This window comes from Biomphalaria glabrata, chromosome 5 (assembly GCF_947242115.1).
Source record: "Biomphalaria glabrata chromosome 5, xgBioGlab47.1, whole genome shotgun sequence".
NCBI lineage: Eukaryota > Metazoa > Mollusca > Gastropoda > Planorbidae > Biomphalaria > Biomphalaria glabrata.
Window position 1 is genome coordinate 547,501 of NC_074715.1, and position 22,618 is coordinate 570,118.

Genomic DNA, 22,618 nt, shown 5'->3' on the forward strand with positions numbered 1-22,618 from the left:
GAAAGAAAGAAAGATAGATAGATAGATAGATAGATAGATAGATAGATAGATAGATAGATAGATAGATAGATAGGTTCCCGGTCACTTCATCCCCGGTCACTTCATCCACGGTCACTTCATCCCCGGTCATTTCATCCCCGGTCACTTCATCCCCGGTCACTTCATCCCCGGTCATTTCATCCCCTAGTCATTTCATCCCCTGGTCACTTCATCCCCCGGTCACTTCATCCCCCGGTCATTTCATCCCCGATTAAATATTTTATATATAAATATGATTATGTAGAATGCTTTCTTTTTTACATTTTATGACATATTACTAATGCGTTTATAGTGTTTCCTCTTCCACTTTGTATTCTTAATGAGAAATCTAATATTATTTGGTAAATCTGGATGTCTACTTATCTATAGCGTAATGATTAAAGGCCAAGGTGTAGTGCAAGAAGGGGGAATCTTTTGAGAGATAGAAGTGCGATTACAATAATTTTGACCGTGCCGCTGATAACTTATCATCAAAGGCCAAGGTGTGGTGCAAGTAGTGGAAATCTTTTGAGAGATAGAAGTGCGATTACAATAATTATGACCGTGCCGCTGATAACTTATCATCAAAGGCCAAGCTGTGGTGAAAGTACGACCATGTTTCACTTTATTTGATTTTTCAATCGCTCTTTCTTGAAAATGGGCGAGTCATTTTTAGCCTTGTAATAAGGTTTTATTTTTTTCTAATAAAGGCGGACTTCCTTATAAACATTAAAGTTACAAATTGTGTTATAGGACTTTATTTCTATCGATATTTCATTTCTACACGTATATGTAAGTATGTATTTTGTTTATTGATATTCATTCTACATATTGAAACTGGTTGGGGGGCCTCTAGTGTTGTGAACATACCCGTCATGATGAGGTTCCTATAGCCTTAAAATTAACTGTTTGAGTGCTTATTGGAAATAATCTTGCATGTATATTTAGGGTGTCACTCCCTATCTCTTTCTCTCTCTCTGTCATTTAAATAAAAAAGGAATACATTAAATATTGCTCATTTATAGCTTTTTAAAATTACAATTTGTTAGATAAAATTATCAGGTGATGAAAATATCAGGGGATGAAGTGACCGGGGGATGAAGTGACCAGGGGATGAAATGACCGGGGGATGAAGTGACCGGGGGATGAAGTGACCAGGGGATGAAATGACCAGGGGATGAAATGACCGGGGGATGAAGTGACCAGGGGATGAAATGACCAGGGGATGAAATGACCGGGGATGAAGTGACCGGTCACCGATAGATAGATAGATAGATAGATAGATAGATAGATAGATAGATAGATAGATAGATAGATAGATAGATAGATAGATAGATAGATAGATAGATAGATAGATAGATAGATAGATAGATAGATAGATAGATAGATAGATAGATAGATAGATAGATAGATAGATAGATAGATAGATAGATAGATAGATAGATAGATAGATAGATAGATAGATAGATAGATAGATAGATAGATAGATAGATAGATAGATAGATAGATAGATAGATAGATAGATAGATAGATAGATAGATAGATAGATAGATAGATAGATAGATAGATAGATAGATAGATAGATAGATAGATAGATAGATAGATAGATAGATAGATAGATAGATAGATAGATAGATAGATAGATAGATAGATAGATAGATAGATAGATAGATAGATAGATAGATAGATAGATAGATAGATAGATAGATAGATAGATAGATAGATAGATAGATAGATAGATAGATAGATAGATAGATAGATAGATAGATAGATAGATAGATAGATAGATAGATAGATAGATAGATAGATAGATAGATAGATAGATAGATAGATAGATAGATAGATAGATAGATAGATAGATAGATAGATAGATAGATAGATAGATAGATAGATAGATAGATAGATAGATAGATAGATAGATAGATAGATAGATAGATAGATAGATAGATAGATAGATAGATAGATAGATAGATAGATAGATAGATAGATAGATAGATAGATAGATAGATAGATAGATAGATAGATAGATAGATAGATAGATAGATAGATAGATAGATAGATAGATAGATAGATAGATAGATAGATAGATAGATAGATAGATAGATAGATAGATAGATAGATAGATAGATAGATAGATAGATAGATAGATAGATAGATAGATAGATAGATAGATAGATAGATAGATAGATAGATAGATAGATAGATAGATAGATAGATAGATAGATAGATAGATAGATAGATAGATAGATAGATAGATAGATAGATAGATAGATAGATAGATAGATAGATAGATAGATAGATAGATAGATAGATAGATAGATAGATAGATAGATAGATAGATAGATAGATAGATAGATAGATAGATAGATAGATAGATAGATAGATAGATAGATAGATAGATAGATAGATAGATAGATAGATAGATAGATAGATAGATAGATAGATAGATAGATAGATAGATAGATAGATAGATAGATAGATAGATAGATAGATAGATAGATAGATAGATAGATAGATAGATAGATAGATAGATAGATAGATAGATAGATAGATAGATAGATAGATAGATAGATAGATAGATAGATAGATAGATAGATAGATAGATAGATAGATAGATAGATAGATAGATAGATAGATAGATAGTAGATAGATAGATAGATAGATAGATAGATAGATAGATAGATAGATAGATAGATAGATAGATAGATAGTAGATAGATAGATAGATAGATAGATAGATAGATAGATAGATAGATAGATAGATGATAGATAGATAGATAGATAGATAGATAGATAGATAGATAGATAGATAGATAGATAGATAGATAGTAGATAGATAGATAGATAGATAGATAGATAGATAGATAGATAGATAGATACTATACCATTTCTTTGCCGATGACTCACAGTTATACGATTCCTCAGTACCCTCAGAGGTGTCGCATCTGGCAGAGAAAATCAGTAGTACCGTTGCAAGGGTGAGCAATTGGATGGTTTAAAATAAGCTCAAGATGAAAGAAGATAAGACAGAAATAATTAAGATTGACACTCGGAACAACGTCTCAAAAGTTGACAGCACAGATTATCTTTTTATCACGAACTGCCAGCTTCCTTATGTCCATGTAGTGCGGAATCTTGGGAGTTTTCTTCAACTCAACACTATCTTTCGACCCACACATAAGTCAGCTCTGCAAGGGTCTTTATCTGCAGCTGCGTAGATTTGGCCAGATCCGACCATATTTAACAACGGTGTCAACAAAAACGCTAGCTGTGGGATTCATACTCTCCCGCCTTGACTACTGTAACGCCGTGCTAGCAGGTATACCTGATGACGAAATAGCTAAACTGCAACGTATACAGAACAACGCTGCACGAATAGTACTTAGAAAAACAAGAGAAGATTCTCCTACTACGCTCTTGGGCACGCTCCATTGGCTTCCCGTGAAAGCGAGAATCGATTACGAGGTCGCCACACTTTGTCATCAGTGTGTATATATAACAATGAGATGCCCTTGTACCTTAGAGAACTGATTACTCCATATGTCCCCCAGAGAGCCCTGCGCTCAATGGTCTCAACGCTTTTAGTGGTGCCACGTTTCTCCCTCAAAAGCTACGGTTTGCGGGCTTTTTCAGGGCACGGACCAAAGGTTTGGAACTCACTCCCCATTGATCTCAGACAGACAACACGCTATACCACTTTTAAGAAGAACATTAAAACCTACTTGTTTAAAACTTTTTTAGATTAGTTTTTGATTTCTGTTGTCGTGTTCGTGTTTGTAATGTTATTACAGCGCCTAAAGCCTACATTTTGTTTGTTAACAGCGCTTTATAAATAAAATTATTATTATTATTATTATAGATGGATAGATGGATGAATGGATGGATGGATGGATAGAGACAGACAGACAGACAGATAGATAGATAGATAGATAGATAGATAGATAGATAGATAGATAGATAGATAGATACAGACAGACAGACAGACAGACAGATAGATAGATAGATAGATAGATAGATAGATAGATAGATAGATAGATAGATAGATAGATAGATAGATAGATAGATAGATACAGACAGACAGACAGACAGACAGATAGATAGATAGATAGATAGATAGATAGATAGATAGATAGATAGATAGATAGATAGATAGATAGATAGATAGATAGATAGATAGATAGATAGATAGATAGATAGGAATCCCGTATGGGGGACTACCATATGCCGAAGGTATTATTTTTTTAGTGAGCTGAATGGTGGATGGAAATTAGCCACCACCCCCCCATTTTTCCCCCCGAAACGCTTTAAAGGTCAGCTTGCTTTACATGACATAGAAGAGAGCGCCTGGCAGCAGGTGACTTACAAACAAAACAGCTGAAGATTTCTCACAAAGACCCAGGGATACATATTTCAGACTAAAATAATCCACTGCCAGGGACAGACGTAGACGGCGAAAAGACACCCTAAATTGACCACTGGCAGACAATTGTTTGGTGTTTGGTTTACGCAGTATGTTGTAAAATGTTTAGGTCGCAGGCATTCGCAGGTAGACTGCGTATCCACGGGAAATACTGCATTCCAATCTTTGTTTTCAAAGACAATCCGTACTACTACAATTATTATTATTAACTTCAATGCTACGTGGAGATAAACAGTTAAAATTGAAATAAAGTAAGGCACATATAAATTAGTATGCTGTGATGTTGGCACGTGTCGCTCAACTGCCCCAACCCAAAACCCAAACAAACAAAAAAAAAGAAAAAAAAACTAGAGATCTGACTCAAGATGTACTAACTCAAGATGAGTTGTGCTTTCTAAGTGATTAAAGATTGGACCAAAGCAAACTTTGCACTCTAGGTTATGCTTGGAAATTATAATCATTTTAATAGGGATCTACTTTCATTTTCTTTGCATTAATTGTAAGTAGAGTTGGTGACGTAGTTCACACACAACACTAGGCCAACAGCGAGGTCAAGAAAACTGCAGGTCAAACCTACAACACAATAAAGCACCAAAGCTTACAATGTCAGAAATGTTCATTTGAAACTGGAACATGCCAAAAACTAAAGCGACAATGACCTTCAACCTTTCTTTTTTTTAACCAAAGAGGATGAATAATAACAAGAGGGGAAAACAAACGTTAAATCACCACCCCCTAAGGCCGCCTCTGGTTCTGGAAGAAAATCGTGCCAAATGTAAAATAATTGGTTGATCTACCACCAAAGCGAGTGCCACATCAACCCGTATGTGTGGAAGATTGTGACATTGTCTCAGAATAGGGCACTATAGCCTTTAAAGTCAAATGACTAAAAGTAGCCAACTCTTCCTGGCTTCTTTAGTTTAACTTGTGTGGCCAGATTTTTCAAAGGAGAATACATTCTTTACTAATCATTTCTATGCATTTCTCCTCAACAGAGACAGCAAAAAGTTAATACAATAGTTCCGTCAAATTTCAGACTTATCAGAACAACTAATATCTGGCCACCAGAAGCTAAATTAAGTGTTGTCCTGTCATTCTAACTTATTAAAATACACAAACAGCATCATTTGAAGAGTAAGGTTAAATTTAACTTGTATTATGAAAGCGAACAAATGACATCAATGTACGCGTGTTTGGGTTTCTAATGAAGAACTTTCGAAGTTGACCTCGGAAGAAGAGTCTTAGAACCAGATAATTCAGTGCTCGTCTAAATTTAATGTCATGAAAGAAAAACAATGTTTAAAACAATACTTGTGTTACACAAATAACAAACTAGTGTTTCAGAGGGAAGACATATTAGGAACTCCATTCATTTCGTAAATATTTCGTAAACACAAGCGGTGTTGCACTGACGCGCTAGTGTGCAAATGTATATATGCAAATCTATATATGTTACATGTTTGACTACGAGTCCGTAGATTAATGAGGAGTGCAGTATTTCACATGGCTACGCAGCCCCAGCTGCTACCTACATATTTTGCCACAAGAAGTCAACGCCAGTACTTGATCTATATCAAAAAGAAAAGTAGCGATAACATAGGCCTAAATCAGGACCGGACTTAAACTTATTAAGACCCTAAGCTTTTTGAGAGAGGGGGCCCCTTGTAATCAAAATTGTCCATTTCTTCAAAACGATTAAAAATATTTCTGGAAACTATTTTGAAGGATCCCAAGTAAGTGGAAACTCTTAGCTGTAGATTATAAATCATTAACTTACAAATACAAAAACATAAACCTACTAAAATACTCAGATAAACAGAAAGATAAAGAATCTTTTACGCCGAGATGTGATAATTGTAAATGTTTAAAGTACTATAGTTATGGTAATTTTGTTTGCTTGGGAGCTGAGATGTAAGGCTCTTGGCTTCCGAAGCAAAGGGTCTCGGGTTCGGGTTTTGAATTTCGGCCAAGAAACGCATTTTTTAAAGTTTAACATTAAATTATTTTCATTGTCATCTTTTTTTCGTTGCATGTCTATTTATAGTATGACTTAACAGAAACAAAAGGACGAGCTTAGGCCAAACATTGAGAGCTCCCTTTAATCATATAATATAAGGGGTAGAGAGTTATGCTGGCCACATAACACCCTCGTTAACCGTGGCCTCGTTATTACCTTGCCTATAAATCGCAGGGTCTGAAAGGGGAACTATCTTGCTCACTATCGCGTATAGCAAACTAAATCTACATATATTTTTTCAATCTCCCTTCATAATAATATTTCTTCATAAGAAAGAATCAAAACCATAACTATCGAATAGGTCTTTGATTAAGGTATATTGACTCTCGTGAGATTTTTTTCTAATACCCCACCCCCGCCTCTTTAGGACGTGTTATCGGGAATTCATGATCTTTTAAATTAATACGCCCGACGCTCGTATTGAATACTAAGATCAATGTGGAATCAATTTGGATGATTTCTAATTCTGAAGAGCTTGTCATGTGACCCTACATCTATAGCCTACATCAGTCAAGCAGAAAAGAGGGGAGGAAAATCCGTGGTCTGGAGTGGGAATAAATATCTCCGTTATCTTCATCATTAGATTGACATGATGGATAGTGAAAGGACATTAGCTTGCAGCACTGTCAAGAGAATGAATCTTCTGTTGCATTAACAGATTAGTTCTATTTGAGTACATTCGGAGGAGGCTTGCTGAGTGGTAAAGCGCTTGGCTTCCGAACCGGGCGTCACGGGTTCAAATCCTGATGAAGACTGGGATTCTTAATTTCTGGATCTTGTCCAATCAGCTCTAATGGATACCTGACATTAGTGTGAGAAAGGTAAAGGCGTTTGGTCGTTGTCCTGGCCACATGACACTCTCTTTAATCGTGGGCCACAGCAACAGATGATAATTACATCGATCTGCGCTATAGATCGCAATGTCTGAAAGGGAAACTTTACTAGTTCATTGGGCGTGTGAATGGGGGATGGCTGGAGATATTAATTATGGTAGTAATGCCATAAACTTATCCTTTACCTACGGTTAAAATGAACTTCTCCTTGCCGTCCATGAAGGAAGAGTCTTATGATTGTATGCTGGACGTTGAAGCTCTGCATGACAATTGTAGGAACACGTAATTAAGATAAATCTTATATTGAAAGTACAAGAGGGGGAAAAAATCCAGCTAAGAAAAAAATCAGTCACATTTAATGATGTGGTGACCAAAAGATAAATTATAATAGTCGATACTTCTCGGCCAAATCTCATTCCTGTTATATTTCTTAAACTTAATCATATAAAAGTTACAATATGGAAAAATCTGACCAGAGTTCTTAAAAGCTTGGTACCTAAGCGATGTATCACAATGTGGCTTAAGTAACGAGGGGCAGAATGTCGGTAGAAATGTAGGCATAAAGCACAAGTCAAAAACGCCAAACAGGCAGTGATGGGAAATAAACTAACTTTTAAAAGTTTTCAACTAAAATAAAGTAGTTAAACTATTAGTTTATCATGAATTTCAAAAGATAGTTAAACTAAAGAAAGTTAATTAAACTATTACAAACTTTTTTTTTGGGGGGGGGGGGGGGGCGGAGTTGAACTAGACCTACATAGTGTAATGTACTAGTTTAGAGAGTAGGTTAGATTTGTTAGTTAAATATATTGTGTATAGTTTTAGCGACGGTAAAAGTAATGACGTAGTAAGACAGACTAATGACGTAGTGGACTTAGGCGAACGAGAGACCAACATGGCGTTATGTTAGAAGTAGGTTGTGTTTTGAATAGTAGTTGAGTAGTAATTAGATATAGTGACGTTTTAGGAATACTGGACTGATTTCCCAGTGGTTAATAAAGCATCATTTTATAGAACTGAATGTTGTTATCAACTATATTCAAGTTGTAATGTTCTGTGTTAAGTAATAATTGATACATAGTCGAAGTCAGATTAGATTAGCCCACAACAATAGAAATAATCATCCGACTATATGCATACGGTTCAATCTTATTCTTTTAACATTCTAGTAATATTTATCTATGATAAAAATCAGTATTAAGGAATATGTTTCTTACATAAACGTTAATGCACAATAAAATAAAATGTCTAAATAAATATGTGTGCTTGTATTTTTGCCTTGAATTAAAACCTTTAGGAAATAATGGTACTCTTTAAAAAAAAAAAAATATTAACTTATTATATAATGGAAAATCTTACTTATACTGGTAAAGTTTAAAATCTCACTAAATAACATAGATTTAGAATTTCAAATTAGATCTAGTATCCAAAGAAATTGAAACGAAATCGTTGAAGTTTTAAGAAACATTTGACCTGTATAACTATTTTTTAGTGTAAAATACATGCTTGACTAACAATGCCGATGTGCTATTTTCTTGTCTGACCACTAAAAATACAACTAACACTATTGCATAACCGTAACGCGCGCAAGAGAAAAAAAACTGGGTGATCTTGTCATTATGGCCTGCACAATCAGTACACTATATAGACCTACACGTGTACGTCTATATGGCAGGTTGTTAAAATCAGTCGGACTCACTGTATATTTACTTTCTGGGCAGGGAGGGTGTATAACTATTTTAGTGTACAGATTGTTGAACATGCTTGACTAGCCACGCCAGTGTGTTATTTTCTTGTCTGACCTCTCCACATTAAGCAAACACTATTGCATAAGGCTTAATGCAGGGTAGTCTTACAGTATTATCGACTACACACGTACAGTACACTAGGCCTACATGTGGTCATGTGTATGTCTAGCTGACCAGGTTGTTAAAATCAGTTGGACACGGTCTTTTTACTTTATGGTCAGAGAGGGTGTGGATTAAGATTTTTTGTCTAGAGTTGGTTACCCTAATGCTTTTATATCTATATAGGCCTAGCTGTTGATTTAGAGACTTAATAGATCTCAATAATAAGTCTTAAGACTATAAAAGGATGTACTTGATGTTCCTGCAGTTTAAAAAAATATGTTCGCCGCAAATGAATTGATTAAGACCACTAAATATTGACCTAACCCACTAATCAGATTCCCACTAGAAACAGAAATTAAACACCTCCACGTGGCTCACAAAAAAATTCGGAACAACCTCATTCATAATAGCCGACTGCATAGAAGCTTTTGGTAAAACATGTTTAACATTTTATAATACTGCTACTTTCAAGTGCAAATATTTACTCCCATAACTTCTACCAGGATCTTACTTACCCTCTTCAAATGTGTCTAAATAGTTAACTGCATCATTTTTTTTTAATAATCAAAGTTATTGATATCACATGACCAGAAAACAGGGAGTGCGTTTCAACCCTGACCACATGTCGAAAAGTTTTTCAAATTTTAATTATACTTTTTTAGTTAGTAACTTAAAAAAAATAATTAAATTACGATTTTAACTAAATTTTTTTTTTTGCTACTTAAACAATGGCCTTAACTAATTTTTTTTTAGTTCAAGTAAACGTTTTTAACTTTTTAGTTAACTTTTGCCCATCACTACAAACAGGCAGGCCCATTAATTTAAAAAAATGTAATTATCTTTTTTAAAACTACATCTCGGTTAAAACTTTGCCTTGAGTTGAAAAATCTAATCATCTTCAACAAAAATATAGAATGACAGTAGTAGTTTAAGTTTTAAAACCTAACTAGTTAAAACTATTTATAGAAAGAAAGGGCGTATAGTTTTGTTGGGTTTTTTTTTATTGAGGGGAAATAATTAACTATTACTATGTGTGTGTGAGAGTCAGAGAGAAAGAGAGAGGGAGAGAAAAGAAAGTGTTAGGAAAGGGCGGTGTGAAGAGAGAGGTGAATTCTAATTCAAGAGTGATCTCAAAATATAGAGTTTGGGACATGAACCGTTCTCACACAAACCTTATTGTTGTCGCATTAATGCTGGGATTATCAGACGCCCGGCGAAGTTTTAAAATGTAAACTCATTCATCTTGTGTACTCTGTCGTTTCCTATAGTGCTGTCATAGTATTTAGAAAATACATTACTTTATATATTATTTTGAAACACACAAAAATAACTAATCAAGATGAATTGAACAAGTGAACGGAGAATATAGGCGAAGATCTTAAAAAAAAAATTGAGATGGATTGGTCACACCCTAAGAAAAGATGCCAACAACAGAATAAGACATGCGTTATATTGGGGTGTTATGGAGTGTGTGTGTGTGTGTGTTTCTATGGTGACGGCGGGTAATGGTTAGTTATGCAGTGAATGATGCAAGATAAGTAGCATTGTCGTCAGCGGTCTTAGTTAGGACAGACGACTCCAGAACGTGAAACAGAAAACTGACCAGTTGTTGTAGCGAGTTAGATTTTGTTTAAAATGCCATTTTATGTTATTACTAAAGTCTACTACAAATTACTGTGCATCATCACAAGTTGATTTGGTCTAAATTTTAATAAAAGTTATATTTAGTTTTGCTCATAAAGAAGTTATATTCAAGTTTTACAAGTTAAAATTGTCAACCAGCAGATTGGTGCTACAAGTCACCACCATCACACCCTAAGAAAAGATGTCAACAACAGAGCTAGACAGGTGTTAAATTACAATTCCCTGAGAATAAGACGCAGAGGAAGACAAAAAACAAACAAACATGGTGACACATTGTACTATTGAAGTGATGCCCAAAATGCGGCTCGCGGGCCAGATCCGGCCCACGATGTGGTTCTATCAGGCCCGGCGAAACGTCGGCACAAAGTGTAGAAAATCCTCCCTTCATAAAAAAAAAGAGGTTGAAAAAAATGTATCTTTACTTACGCTAGGGTCCTCACTATTTCTCTGAAGGATCGGTACCATGACCGTTAACATTTAGTTGTTAATGACTGGGATTCTGAATTAAGTCTACCAGGAAAAGTAGATGGATCTTTAATTGTTTGTGAAACATGATAATAAGCCAACAAATTCGTTTTATAAAGAAATTTTTGATACTTAAAAAAAACAACAATAGATAAACGGTATTGTGAAACAAATATGACGTCATTCTTGATTTGAACGGCAAATAAAAGATTTTTAAACTAATCCTAGAGATTGAAAGATTTTGTAGAATATTTACCAAAAAGAAACAAGAAAATGAGTCAGTAATAAAGCTTGTTACAATTTTGTTTACATTTGAAGTAGAGAAATTAAGCCGAATTCCGTAAAAAAAATCAATAACTTCCACTATCCAATTTATTTACCTTTTCTTTGATGTGGCCCGCGACACTAGTGTAGGAAATGAAAATGGCCCGCAGGCCGAATTAAGATGGGCATCGCTGTACTAGAGGAATCTTGAGAAGACAGGAAAGAGTTGGTAAGACTAACGAGAGACGGTGGAAAATGCAGTGTTTTTTACTTAGGCCCTATGTTCCATAAGGAACACAAAGGACAGATCATGCAGATCATAAATGGACTAATGATTTGAACGATGTTCTATTGTTCGACCACTTTACCTGTAATTTGAAATAACTTTCAGAACAGAAAGATTACTTTTTCGTGAAAGTAAAAGTTTCTCTTTCAGACCTGGCTATATATGAGACAGATGATGTAAAGGTCATCTGTTTCTGAGGCCGCAGTTAACGGGGATGTCACGTGGCCGGCACAACCACCAACCGTGTTTACGTTTTTTTTTTTGTTCCTAATATTATTTTACTCAGAGTTCCTCAAGATAAAAGAATCTGAAATATTTTTATACAGCGCAGCGTTCATACTTATAACATGCTCAGTACTCTCTTGTCCAACTTCGTTTGTATGTGTGTGTGGGGGGGGGGGGGGATTATGGGAGAGAGTTTTTAAGCTCCCTTCCTTTAGACGCTCAGCAAACACAACTCGAGTTTTGAACTCAAACTTAGTAGGTAGCCAAACGGTTGAAGCCACTCTTCTAAAAAAGCAAAAATGTTTTTGCTGATCGACACACAGCCATCGCAATGTAAAAAAGAGGAGAGAGACTTTCCATTGAATCAGGTCAATATGTTCGGCTACCTATTTTCTTTTGAAGAACGTTTTCATGAACGATTCTCAAAGACTTTTGTCTTTTTACAACACAACCTTTAACCCCCAAATGTACAGTTGTACTTAATGTGAAGTATTTAACTGTTTACACTCGTTCGTAATGTTCCGTAACTGTGGTACTACTTGTCATTCTTGTGACTGCTATCAAATTACAGTCAGTCAACATCAACCTTTGATTACACTTGTTAAGTCTCCTAAAAAAAAAAAAATTTGTTCACAAATGTATGCTACTGGCACCCATTAAACTCGCGTGGAAGAACTGACTGGACCTTCTCTTTCAGGTCATAATTTGCATGGAATTATGTTCTTTGGAACTGAATCAGTATCTGCGCTAAATGGTGAGCTGATGGTATTGAAAACTGGTTCTTGGCGTCTTAAAATTTGCTATTAAAAATTTTATAATTAAGGAATTTAAAATAAGTTTTGTACTTTTAACCATTTCACTAGAAATGGTTTCACTTTTCAACAAAGGAAAATGACAAAATCTTTTTTTCTTTTACTTGCCTGGAGAAATTCGAAGGTCTTGTTTGAAAAGATTTAACATGCACTTACATAGCAAATGCAAGCAACTCATTGCTATAGCTGCCACGTAAAACATGAAATCTGTCTTCCACTCTTCATTAGAAATAAAGTCACAGTCAATGTCCTTCAAGGAACATAAATATTTCTTCCTTGAGATTTTATATTCTTCTCATTGCCTTGCTAAGCCATGCTAAGCCAACGGATACATCGGAATATTTTGTTTCTAAATCTCTGAGTACGTGTTGGAACTGACGAGATCACAATAGTTTATGAGACAATAATATGATATTTTATGCAGGACTGTGCAAACTTTCCTGTTAAGAGTTTATGGTTGGGATATTCATTAAAACAACAACAAACAAACAAACTCTTTTTCTTAGTCAAAGATCGAGATCTATCAGTTGTTACATTTGCCATCTTGTTCTAAGCATACCCAACACTCAACACAGTTCTTCATAGCATTGAATAAATACTGGCCTGAGATTGTGTCTTAGATTGAGTGAAGTCTGAGTGTATTGAAGTATAGTCAATTAGCTTAAGCTTCGTCTACTTGAAACTTTTTATAATGCGACAGTTTCAATAATTTATACAGATATTTAGAATTATTTTTAATATATTTGCATTTTTACATGTATATACTGTGGGCACACCTTATATATCCTTATATATCATTTTTACATGTATATACTGTGGGCACACCTTATATATCTGTAGGTGACCGCAGGCCGCATAAAACACTCCGGCGGGCCGCATGTGGCCCGCGGGCCGTAATTTGCCCACCCCTGATGTAGACAAAACAAGTTGAACTGAGCATTATTACTAGAAAAGCGAGACGTTAATGAAGAAACTAACGAATCAAGATACGGAGTGTAAAGCTGTGTTCTGTAATAACTCTCTAAATCCGAACATGTGGTTTTCGCTCGGTGTGTCTGTCGACTGCAACTTCTCGGCTGCACCAATCCAATACCAAGTGTATCTGACAGCAGTCTCGCCTTCCTCAAGATGCCATCCCTTAAGTGTACCTCAGCAAGGTCAAGTTGGTTTTTGATAATGTCATCAATGTGACTGCTGATGTGTTGTTGAACTTTGCTAAGTTGGACAGAATGCAACATCAGGGATACTGATTAAAGAACAGATGAATAATTGAGGACAATTAAAAGAAAAATCAGAAACACACGAGAAATATGCATTGATTACACATATGCAGTTTGTCTGGTTTCACTTACAGCCGTTATTTTGAGATACGCGACACAAAAGTTTTGACTTAAATTGCGAATGAATTCGTATTTCTCAGTTTATCGTGTCTCACACAAAAGAGGTAAATTTAGCACAAACGCTCTAGCTTGGGACTGTTGCGGAAGAAATAGATAATCTTCTTCATGACACTGACAGCATACGTATATCTGAAACGTCATTCAGGTCATTAATAACAAAGTTAAGAATGTGAGACGCGCTACGGACAAAGGCTGCTTTTTATATATTTTTCAACAATCCTTGTCTGAACATAGTACTAAATGCTAGCCATCACGGGGCAGCCATCGTAGCCTTGGCCGAGTAGTTTGTTCATGTGTAAAATGTACACAATGTATTGGCTGACAATGACGTTAGACACAGGCAGTGCGTCCCTCTTAACAATAGCGACAAAAGAAATGAATTCTTCTCGAATACAATCGTCATTAACAAAACCAATGCTCAAACACATCTATTCAGTGCCAGAGATATCTGCAGTTTTATCACCAAAATACCCAGTAAACGCAGTTCATTCATGATGCTTCTGCTCGTATTTTGTTTCTTGCTGCTGCCAGAGCTCCGTCGATACAAATCAACATTTTGACTCAAGACAATGGCAAGTGAAGAACTTTCTTAAGTTTCTTCTATCGTCAACTGGTGGACGTTAACCTGCTATTCTATCGAGCGCTAACACTGACCGCAACTCCGCAAATACATGTACCAAGATGACTGCACTCTTCAAGCTTGTTCAAAGAAACTCTCACATATGTCAAATCGAAGGATAGCTGGCAAGGACTTTTCCTCCAAGGCGGAAAAAAAAACGTTTATCATATTCTAGGTGTGACGATTGTATTTGTATACAGCTTTATATATAGCACTTGGTTGTAAGATATAACGATTTCTATGTTATGATTTCATTGGTCTGTAAGTACAGTTACGACCCTTGGGAGATCGTTATTGTAATCAGAGGCATGAGTTTTGAAGTCTAATCATATAGTTTAAGTACTGTACAAAGCAGTTTGTGTATATTTAATAGTTTAACATTTGATGCATTGTCTATAATCACAGATATTCTGATTACTTTTTGTTAAATTTATATTTCTTTCTTAATCCCTGGAAGAAAAAAGTTATATGTCCATGTCAAAGCCATGTCAGGAGTTCACAACACTAGGTGTTAACTAAATATAATGGTAAATATCAGTGGCGTCACTATGGTGGGTGTCACCCGGTGCGGTCAGCTCAGGGTGTCAACCCCGCCTCCTTTAAAAAAATCTTTTTTTTTCGTTTGTTTGTTGCGCGGTAATACATATAGTTTATAATGTTACGTTCTCTCTCCTAATCGGGCCTTCAGTAAACACTGCTAAACACAACACAGCACATCTAACGCATCAAGAACTTGACAACAAGAGCTCTGGTCAATCTGGTACTTTAATAATGAGTGAATAAGTAGATAACAGCCAATACTAGACAATTGGCAACAAACACATCAACAACTAAAATGTTACTCTGTACATCAACGTACAAAACTCTACTGTCTCTATCTCGTACATAACACTTGAGGACTCAACCAGGACCGACTTCATAGCCAGACTAACAGTCCAGGTCTCCTTCGTGTCCTATCTTGAACCGCCGCCTTCTTACACACTGTGCCTCTAGTCGGCGCCTTCGGGGTCACGGAGGTCACGCTCTAGTCCACGCAGGCTTTGGATCACATGGCCATAACATTCATCATATTTGCGTGTAACCGTAGTACTGTCCCTTCTCCATCGCCTGAGTTCACGTGTGTCAGCTGAACCTACAGTTAACCCTTTCGCGCTGCCAATATGGTTATAACAATAATTACCTACGTTATTTGATTTGTCAACAGCTATAGAAATGCGTGTATATTAAACCTTAAAATTCAGCTGTTTATTACAAGTTATCTACATTTCACTGGGTTTGCGTAGTCATGTGAAATTATGCACGCATCCTTAATCTTTGGAATCGAAAACATTGCCATTAATATATAGTTCAATTTTGCAACAACGCAATCATAAGTAAATGTCTTTTTTTTTCTGGATTTCAAACTTGAAAACGTATCGCTAACTTCAAGTTAATGTCTGTAACGATCTCATTTTTAATAAAATTCCGCTTTGTGAAAGTGTCGTTTGTTCCTTTGTCTCAAAAAGTTCTTAATTTTAATTTTAAAAATCCTTTTTCACATACGCCATAGATAAGCAGATGGTAAGAAACGGTGGAAGGCTTTGTTAAATGATTTAAAGATATTCTTTAAAGCCTTAGTGGCATATGAAACATGCAAATGTCCACTTTTATTTTCTTTAAGAATAACTTTTGTTGCCTTTAGATCCGTTCTCAGTCATTGTATTTCTGATCGAATGTCGCCTTTTGAAAAATCATCATATAGTCATACGCGAATATTTTGAAACTAACATCTACAATACTTTGTTGGTTGTTGAACTATAGAATTTTTTGATTGGATTGCTCCATATTTATCTGCTACATCAATGATTGCTTCCAGTAAGAGTTGAAGCTCAGAATAAAAAAATGGTCAGTGCACATAAGAATGAACCCCTTTTTATCCTCTTAAATCGGCGGTTCTCAACCTTTTTTGCTCGGCGACCCCTTTTTACAATTCCTCACTACGCCGCGACCCCCCCCCCCAACAGTAAATCTGATTTTCATTGCCAAAGCTTTATGTTTAATCATGAAACAATTTGTAATTATATTCTCTTTATAATATCTCTTTAAGATATGCATTTATTTATCTTACTATTTCTAATTCCTATTATTCACATTGCATACACATGTGACGTTTTTCTGTATTTAGACATGATAATGAACAGACTGTTATGCAAATAATGTATTATTGCAAATTGAAGAAGAAAATGCAACACAGACAAATTGGACAAGACTACAAACATTTGATCCAGATGTCTGTAATAGAGAAATTTTTCGCTGCATCTATATTAATGAGTTCAATAAACTATTTGTTTCCTAAACATTTTCACTTTTGACTTTCATTGGAGTTCTGGCATGTGCAAATGGGATGTTAAGTAATTTGGAAAGTTTGATGAAATTTTGTCCGCAAAGCATTAGCAAATGGCATCACTGATAATTCGACACAAATAACTTCGCTACAATTGACATACAAACTGATGGGGCAGACAGAGGAAACATTGGTGAATGTCTTACGAGAGTGTCCAAATGCTGCGAGGAGACAACTGAAGGGTCACTTGAACTACATGGAGGCTATGAGACACTACGTTCAACAACAGAGTTTCTTACCAGCACTATGGGAGGCCCACAACAGAGTTTCTTACCAGAGCACAACGAGAGGCCCATGCTTTTCTGCCCTACTACCATTAGAAGTTCATCCAAGGTTCATGTTCTCCAATACGTTACGTATTCTATACAAAGTTTACGTATTAAAATTAAAATTTATGGATGCACTGTTCAACCTTTTTCAAAACGTACACATTTTGGTTCACATATTACAGATTTAACAACTTAGTATTTCAATGAGACACCCTATATGAACTTTATAAGTGGCGAACCTTGAAAAAAGATAATGAAAAAGGGCAGACCAAGGCTATACCCCCTGAGGTAGACGGAGAAGGGTTCGAACTAGTAAAAAGCAAAAAAAAAAGGTACAACACCTGAAAAATGTATGGACAGTGGGAGGGGTACCCTTTCCCCTCCAAAAAAAGGCGAAAGTAGCACAGGGTCTAACACACACAAAAAAATGAAAACTGCCGGACACGCTAGATCGGAGCCTAGCTCTCCAAACAAAACAAACAGGAAAAGAACTCTTTCTCTGTCCTCTACCTCAGATGACCAGGGGGAAGGCACTGTGGTGAGAAGGGAAAGGGGGAGAACGGGAGAGGAAGTGGAAGATTTGGAAGATATCCCCAACTCTCCTGCACCTCTAGTAATCGACGAGGGGGAGGACCCTGACACACCGCCAAACACATAAACATTTTTAAATAGTAGGCACACACACACACACACAACGCAAAAACCCACCAACACACAATCATGGCTGACATTACAATTCTTTCATTTAACATTCGAAGTCTGAAAAATTAACAAAAATACACAGTTCACTCAACTAAAACACGCAAACCGGACTTTTTTTTCTCTTACAGGTATCCAATATCACTTCAATTTTCTCCAAAACACACATACATCTTAGTTACAAACAAACCCACTTAAATATAAAATCATGGAGGACATCACGGTTTTGTCTCTAAACATTCATGGACTCACAAACAAACAAAAATATGTAGTATATTTATCAAGAAAGTATAAACCAGACTTTATTTTTTTACAAGAGACAAATTTAGGTACAGAACACAAAGCACACACATACACAACAGACATGGGTTTTAAGGAAGGGTGTTTTAGTTATGGTAGCGGATGCAGGGGGGTAGCCATTTTTCAGGTATCAGATAGGTTTAAAATAGTCCATAAGTATAGTGACAACAAAGGGAGAGTAGTCATCATTAAAGTAGAAACAAGAAATGAAACAATTACACTGGCTAACATTTATGCACCAGCAAAAAGAACAGAGAAACGGGAATTTTTTGAATATTTGAGTGAAAAATTACACGACACATATAGAGGGGATAGTTTGATTTTAGGAGGGGATTTTAATTACATCACGTCCACACTAGACAAGCAGTACACAACAACGGTAAATCTTCCTTCACAGATGAACACTACTATTAATAATTTCTTGAAAGACATTGAGTGTGAATTTAAGTTACAGGATGCATACAGGAGTGTGAATCCCACAGGTCAGGACACTACTTCGGTGAATAAAGCTCATCCCGTAACTTCCAGACTAGATAGAATTTAGGTACCAACCGAGTATCATATAAGTAAGGTAGCTCATCTAGAAGAGTCTCTGGAATATTCAGACCATAAGGCAATAATAGTTACGATAAGTACGAAAATTAAAAAAAAGACAAGGAAAACTAGTCATTGGAAATTTAATGATTCTCTTCTAGAAATACCTCTTTTTATAGAATTAATCTCAAACACACTCAATTCTTGCTTACAAGATACAAACAATCCAAACTTTAACCTAACAACAACATGGACACTAGTAAAAAAAACTCAATAAAACAACAATGTCAGGTCATATCAACACTAGTACAAACACGTAGAAAACAAGAACTAGAGAAACTGAAGCACACACTATTACACGCTGAGGACGAAATAGATAGAACTCAAGCCTCATTAAAGTTTGAAGAATTAAATAACTACATCTACAAAGGAGCTGAAGTTAGATGCAGGAACTATTTAAGTCAAGAAGGCCCAAACAAACTTTTCTTGTCGATCGAACAAAATGTTCAGTCTAGTAAATGCATAACAAGTGTTCTTGATATACATGGCTCAAAAGTTGAAGACGAAGACAAAATTAAAGATGTTTTCATAAGTCATTTTAAAAATATCTACCAGTTGGAACCTATAAACAAGGAGGCTCAAGAATGTTTTCTAAAATATTGTAAACAGTTGAAGCAGACCGATGAAGAACTTTTGGAGACCCCATTTACTCTAGACGAACTCCAAACTGCACTAGACTCGACACAAAACAACAAATCTCCCGGACCGGACGGTCTGACATTTGAATTCTATAAGACATTTTTTCCCTTAATAAGTCCTCTATTACTGCGACTGTATAGTGACGCTGTTAAAACAGGACAACTTCCAAAAAATTTCAACGAAGCATATATTACACTATTAGCCAAAAAAAAGAACAGATAACAGTTCTCCAAGTGACTACAGGCCCATCTCACTACTCAATACAGACTATAAACAACTGACAAAAATGATTTTTAAACGACTTAAACCCTTCACTCCCCAACTCGTAGGACAAGACCAATACTGCACCCACCCCGACAGGAGTATTGATGGAATGACACATTTCATTCGAGATTTTATCATGTACAGTCATGAAAAAAACTCTAGCGTTGCCTTGTTATCTGTAGACCAAGAGAAAGCATTTGATAGAGTCAGCCATAATTTCCTCTTTAAAATATTAGAAAAATGTAAAATCAGCCCTTTTTTAATAAAATGCATTAAACTAATTTACACCAATGCCAGCAGTAGACTAATAATCAACCATTCTTTAAGCCAATCCTTTCCAATTCAAAGATCTGTTAGACAAGGCTGTCCTTTATCCCCCTTTTTATACATCCTTTGTCTAGAACCTTTTCTAGAATCTATTAGGTCAGATCCATCTATCAAAGGAACAAAAATCCCGGGACCCATCCCAGTAGTTAAAGTTAAGGCTTATGCCGATGACACAACATTTTTTCCCTCCTCTGAAAATGATATTAATAACATAGTTAAAAAGTTTACAATTTTTGGCCATGCCAGTGGTTCTAAAATTAACATAAATAAATCCTCAATAATGGGTGTAGGGAGGTGGACATTTAAGGAAAAATATTCTTTTAAACTTGTAAATAAAATCAAAATATGTGGTATAGAATACAATAGTAATCCCTTTTTCTTCTGTGAAGATCAGTGGAAAAATATTATTATTAAGGCATCCAATTTAGTTAACAGGTACAAGCACACAGGTTCTACTATTTTTGGTAGAGCCATCCTTATAAACAATTTGGTCATCCCAAAGATAGTCTATTTAGCCAATATTATAGAACCTCCTACAAAATACATATTTCAATTAAATAACATAATTAGAAGTTTCATCTTCAAAAACACACTTAGAAACATCAAACATACTACAATTATTCAAAACAAAGAGGATGGGGGGATCAATTTACAAGACATCAAAACTAAAATATGTGCACTCAGATTAAAATTCATAGGTCAAGTAGTTAAGAATCCAAATGATTTTCCTTTTACAATATATTATTATGGTTTGAGATTAAGCAATTTAATTCCAATACAAAACAACATTCCACACTATTTTGGCACAAACTTACATCCTTTTTATAGATCCATCTCAAGAACTCTTTCAGGCAATGAACCTTCAATACACAATAAATATAAAGAAATATACACAACATTAAAAAAACAGTTACAAGAAAATTTAGCTATTAGGATTAAATGGGGAAAAGATTTAAATATAACAGATTTTAAAGACACTTTTACTAACCTTCATAACAAACACATTGCAACAAAAGCTAAAGAAATATCTTACAGACTTATCTTTGGGATGACTCCATTTTCAAAGAAAAAACCTGGTGTAAAATATTGTAAATTTTGTCAATCTGTTAATGGTGACAATGAAAAGCATTTATATTTAGAATGTTCTTTATTTAGTAATGTTAGAAATACTGTAAGAGATTCATTAGAAGGAAATTGTGAAACCTATGTGAATATTAATTTATCTATTCTCTTAAACAAGTTGCCTAAAGCTAAACACAAGATGATACATAATTTTAACTTAATAATTTTATCAGAATACAGAAACTTAGTATGGAACAGTAGACTTAAAGCTGTGTATCATAATGTCAATTTTAACCCTAATGATTTGGATAAAATATATAGAAATATAGTTGATTTTAAAATTAAACACTATAAAGGCTAACCCCAAATGTAATTTTATATTGATCCATTGTATGTACATATGTTATATATTAAATCAAGGAATTTTTATTTTTTTTTTTATTTATTTATTTATTTTTTTTATTTTTTTTTTCTCAAGGATTCCTTTATTTTCTTCCAATGAATTGGAAGGTTCCATTTTTATCATAAATTATCAATTCACAAAGTCTGTTTAAACAATGAAGAAAATAAGTTTTGAATGTAATGGGTGTGTGTGTTTGTATAAGTAATAACTATTAAAAATTTGCATGTGTATGTATTTAATACATCATTTATTTGCTTTAAAATTATAATTACTAAAAATTACCTAAAACTATTTATTAATTTCTTTTTTCAACAAGAGAGACAATTAGGACTGGAAGATGCAAGGTGGAAATTTCTTTTGGTTACATCCCTTTGACCAAATTAATAAATTTTCAAGACAACCCAAACAGGACAAGATTTCATGAAAATGGAGCAAATGGACTACTAAATTGTTAAAAAAAACAAAAACACTATCACAATAAATAATAATAAAAATAAATAATGAATTTAATCTTAAAATGAGTTATATTCCAAAATGAAATAATTTTGTAAGCTCTTCATACACATACTTACTTTGAGCTCTGTACTTTATAGAAACCAAATTGTTTCATAATATGTACATTTTTGTGACTCTAGCAGACCCCAGAGAATTCCTAAGGATATAGGATGGAGGTCCTTTGTCTTAGGTTCTTAAGGGAAAAATTGTTGCAAAAATAATAGAAATAAAAATAAATTTTTAATAACTCATAAGTCACTAAAAAAAAAAAAAAAATAATAATAAAAAAAAAAAAAAAAAAGTGGCAAACCTTAAATTCACTTATATCTTA

General features: G+C 34.8%; 1 protein-coding gene across 1 annotated transcript in view; it reads right to left on the reverse strand.

Moving 5' to 3' along the window:
- Positions 1 to 21,803, reverse strand: part of LOC129926467 (uncharacterized) — a 232,390-nt gene extending 210,587 nt beyond the window's left edge. The window contains exon 1 of the mRNA XM_056030679.1: positions 21,143 to 21,803. The gene's annotated coding sequence lies outside the window, so the exon portion shown is untranslated. The remainder of the gene's footprint in view (positions 1 to 21,142) is intronic.
- Between the last annotated feature and the right edge of the window lie 815 nt (positions 21,804 to 22,618).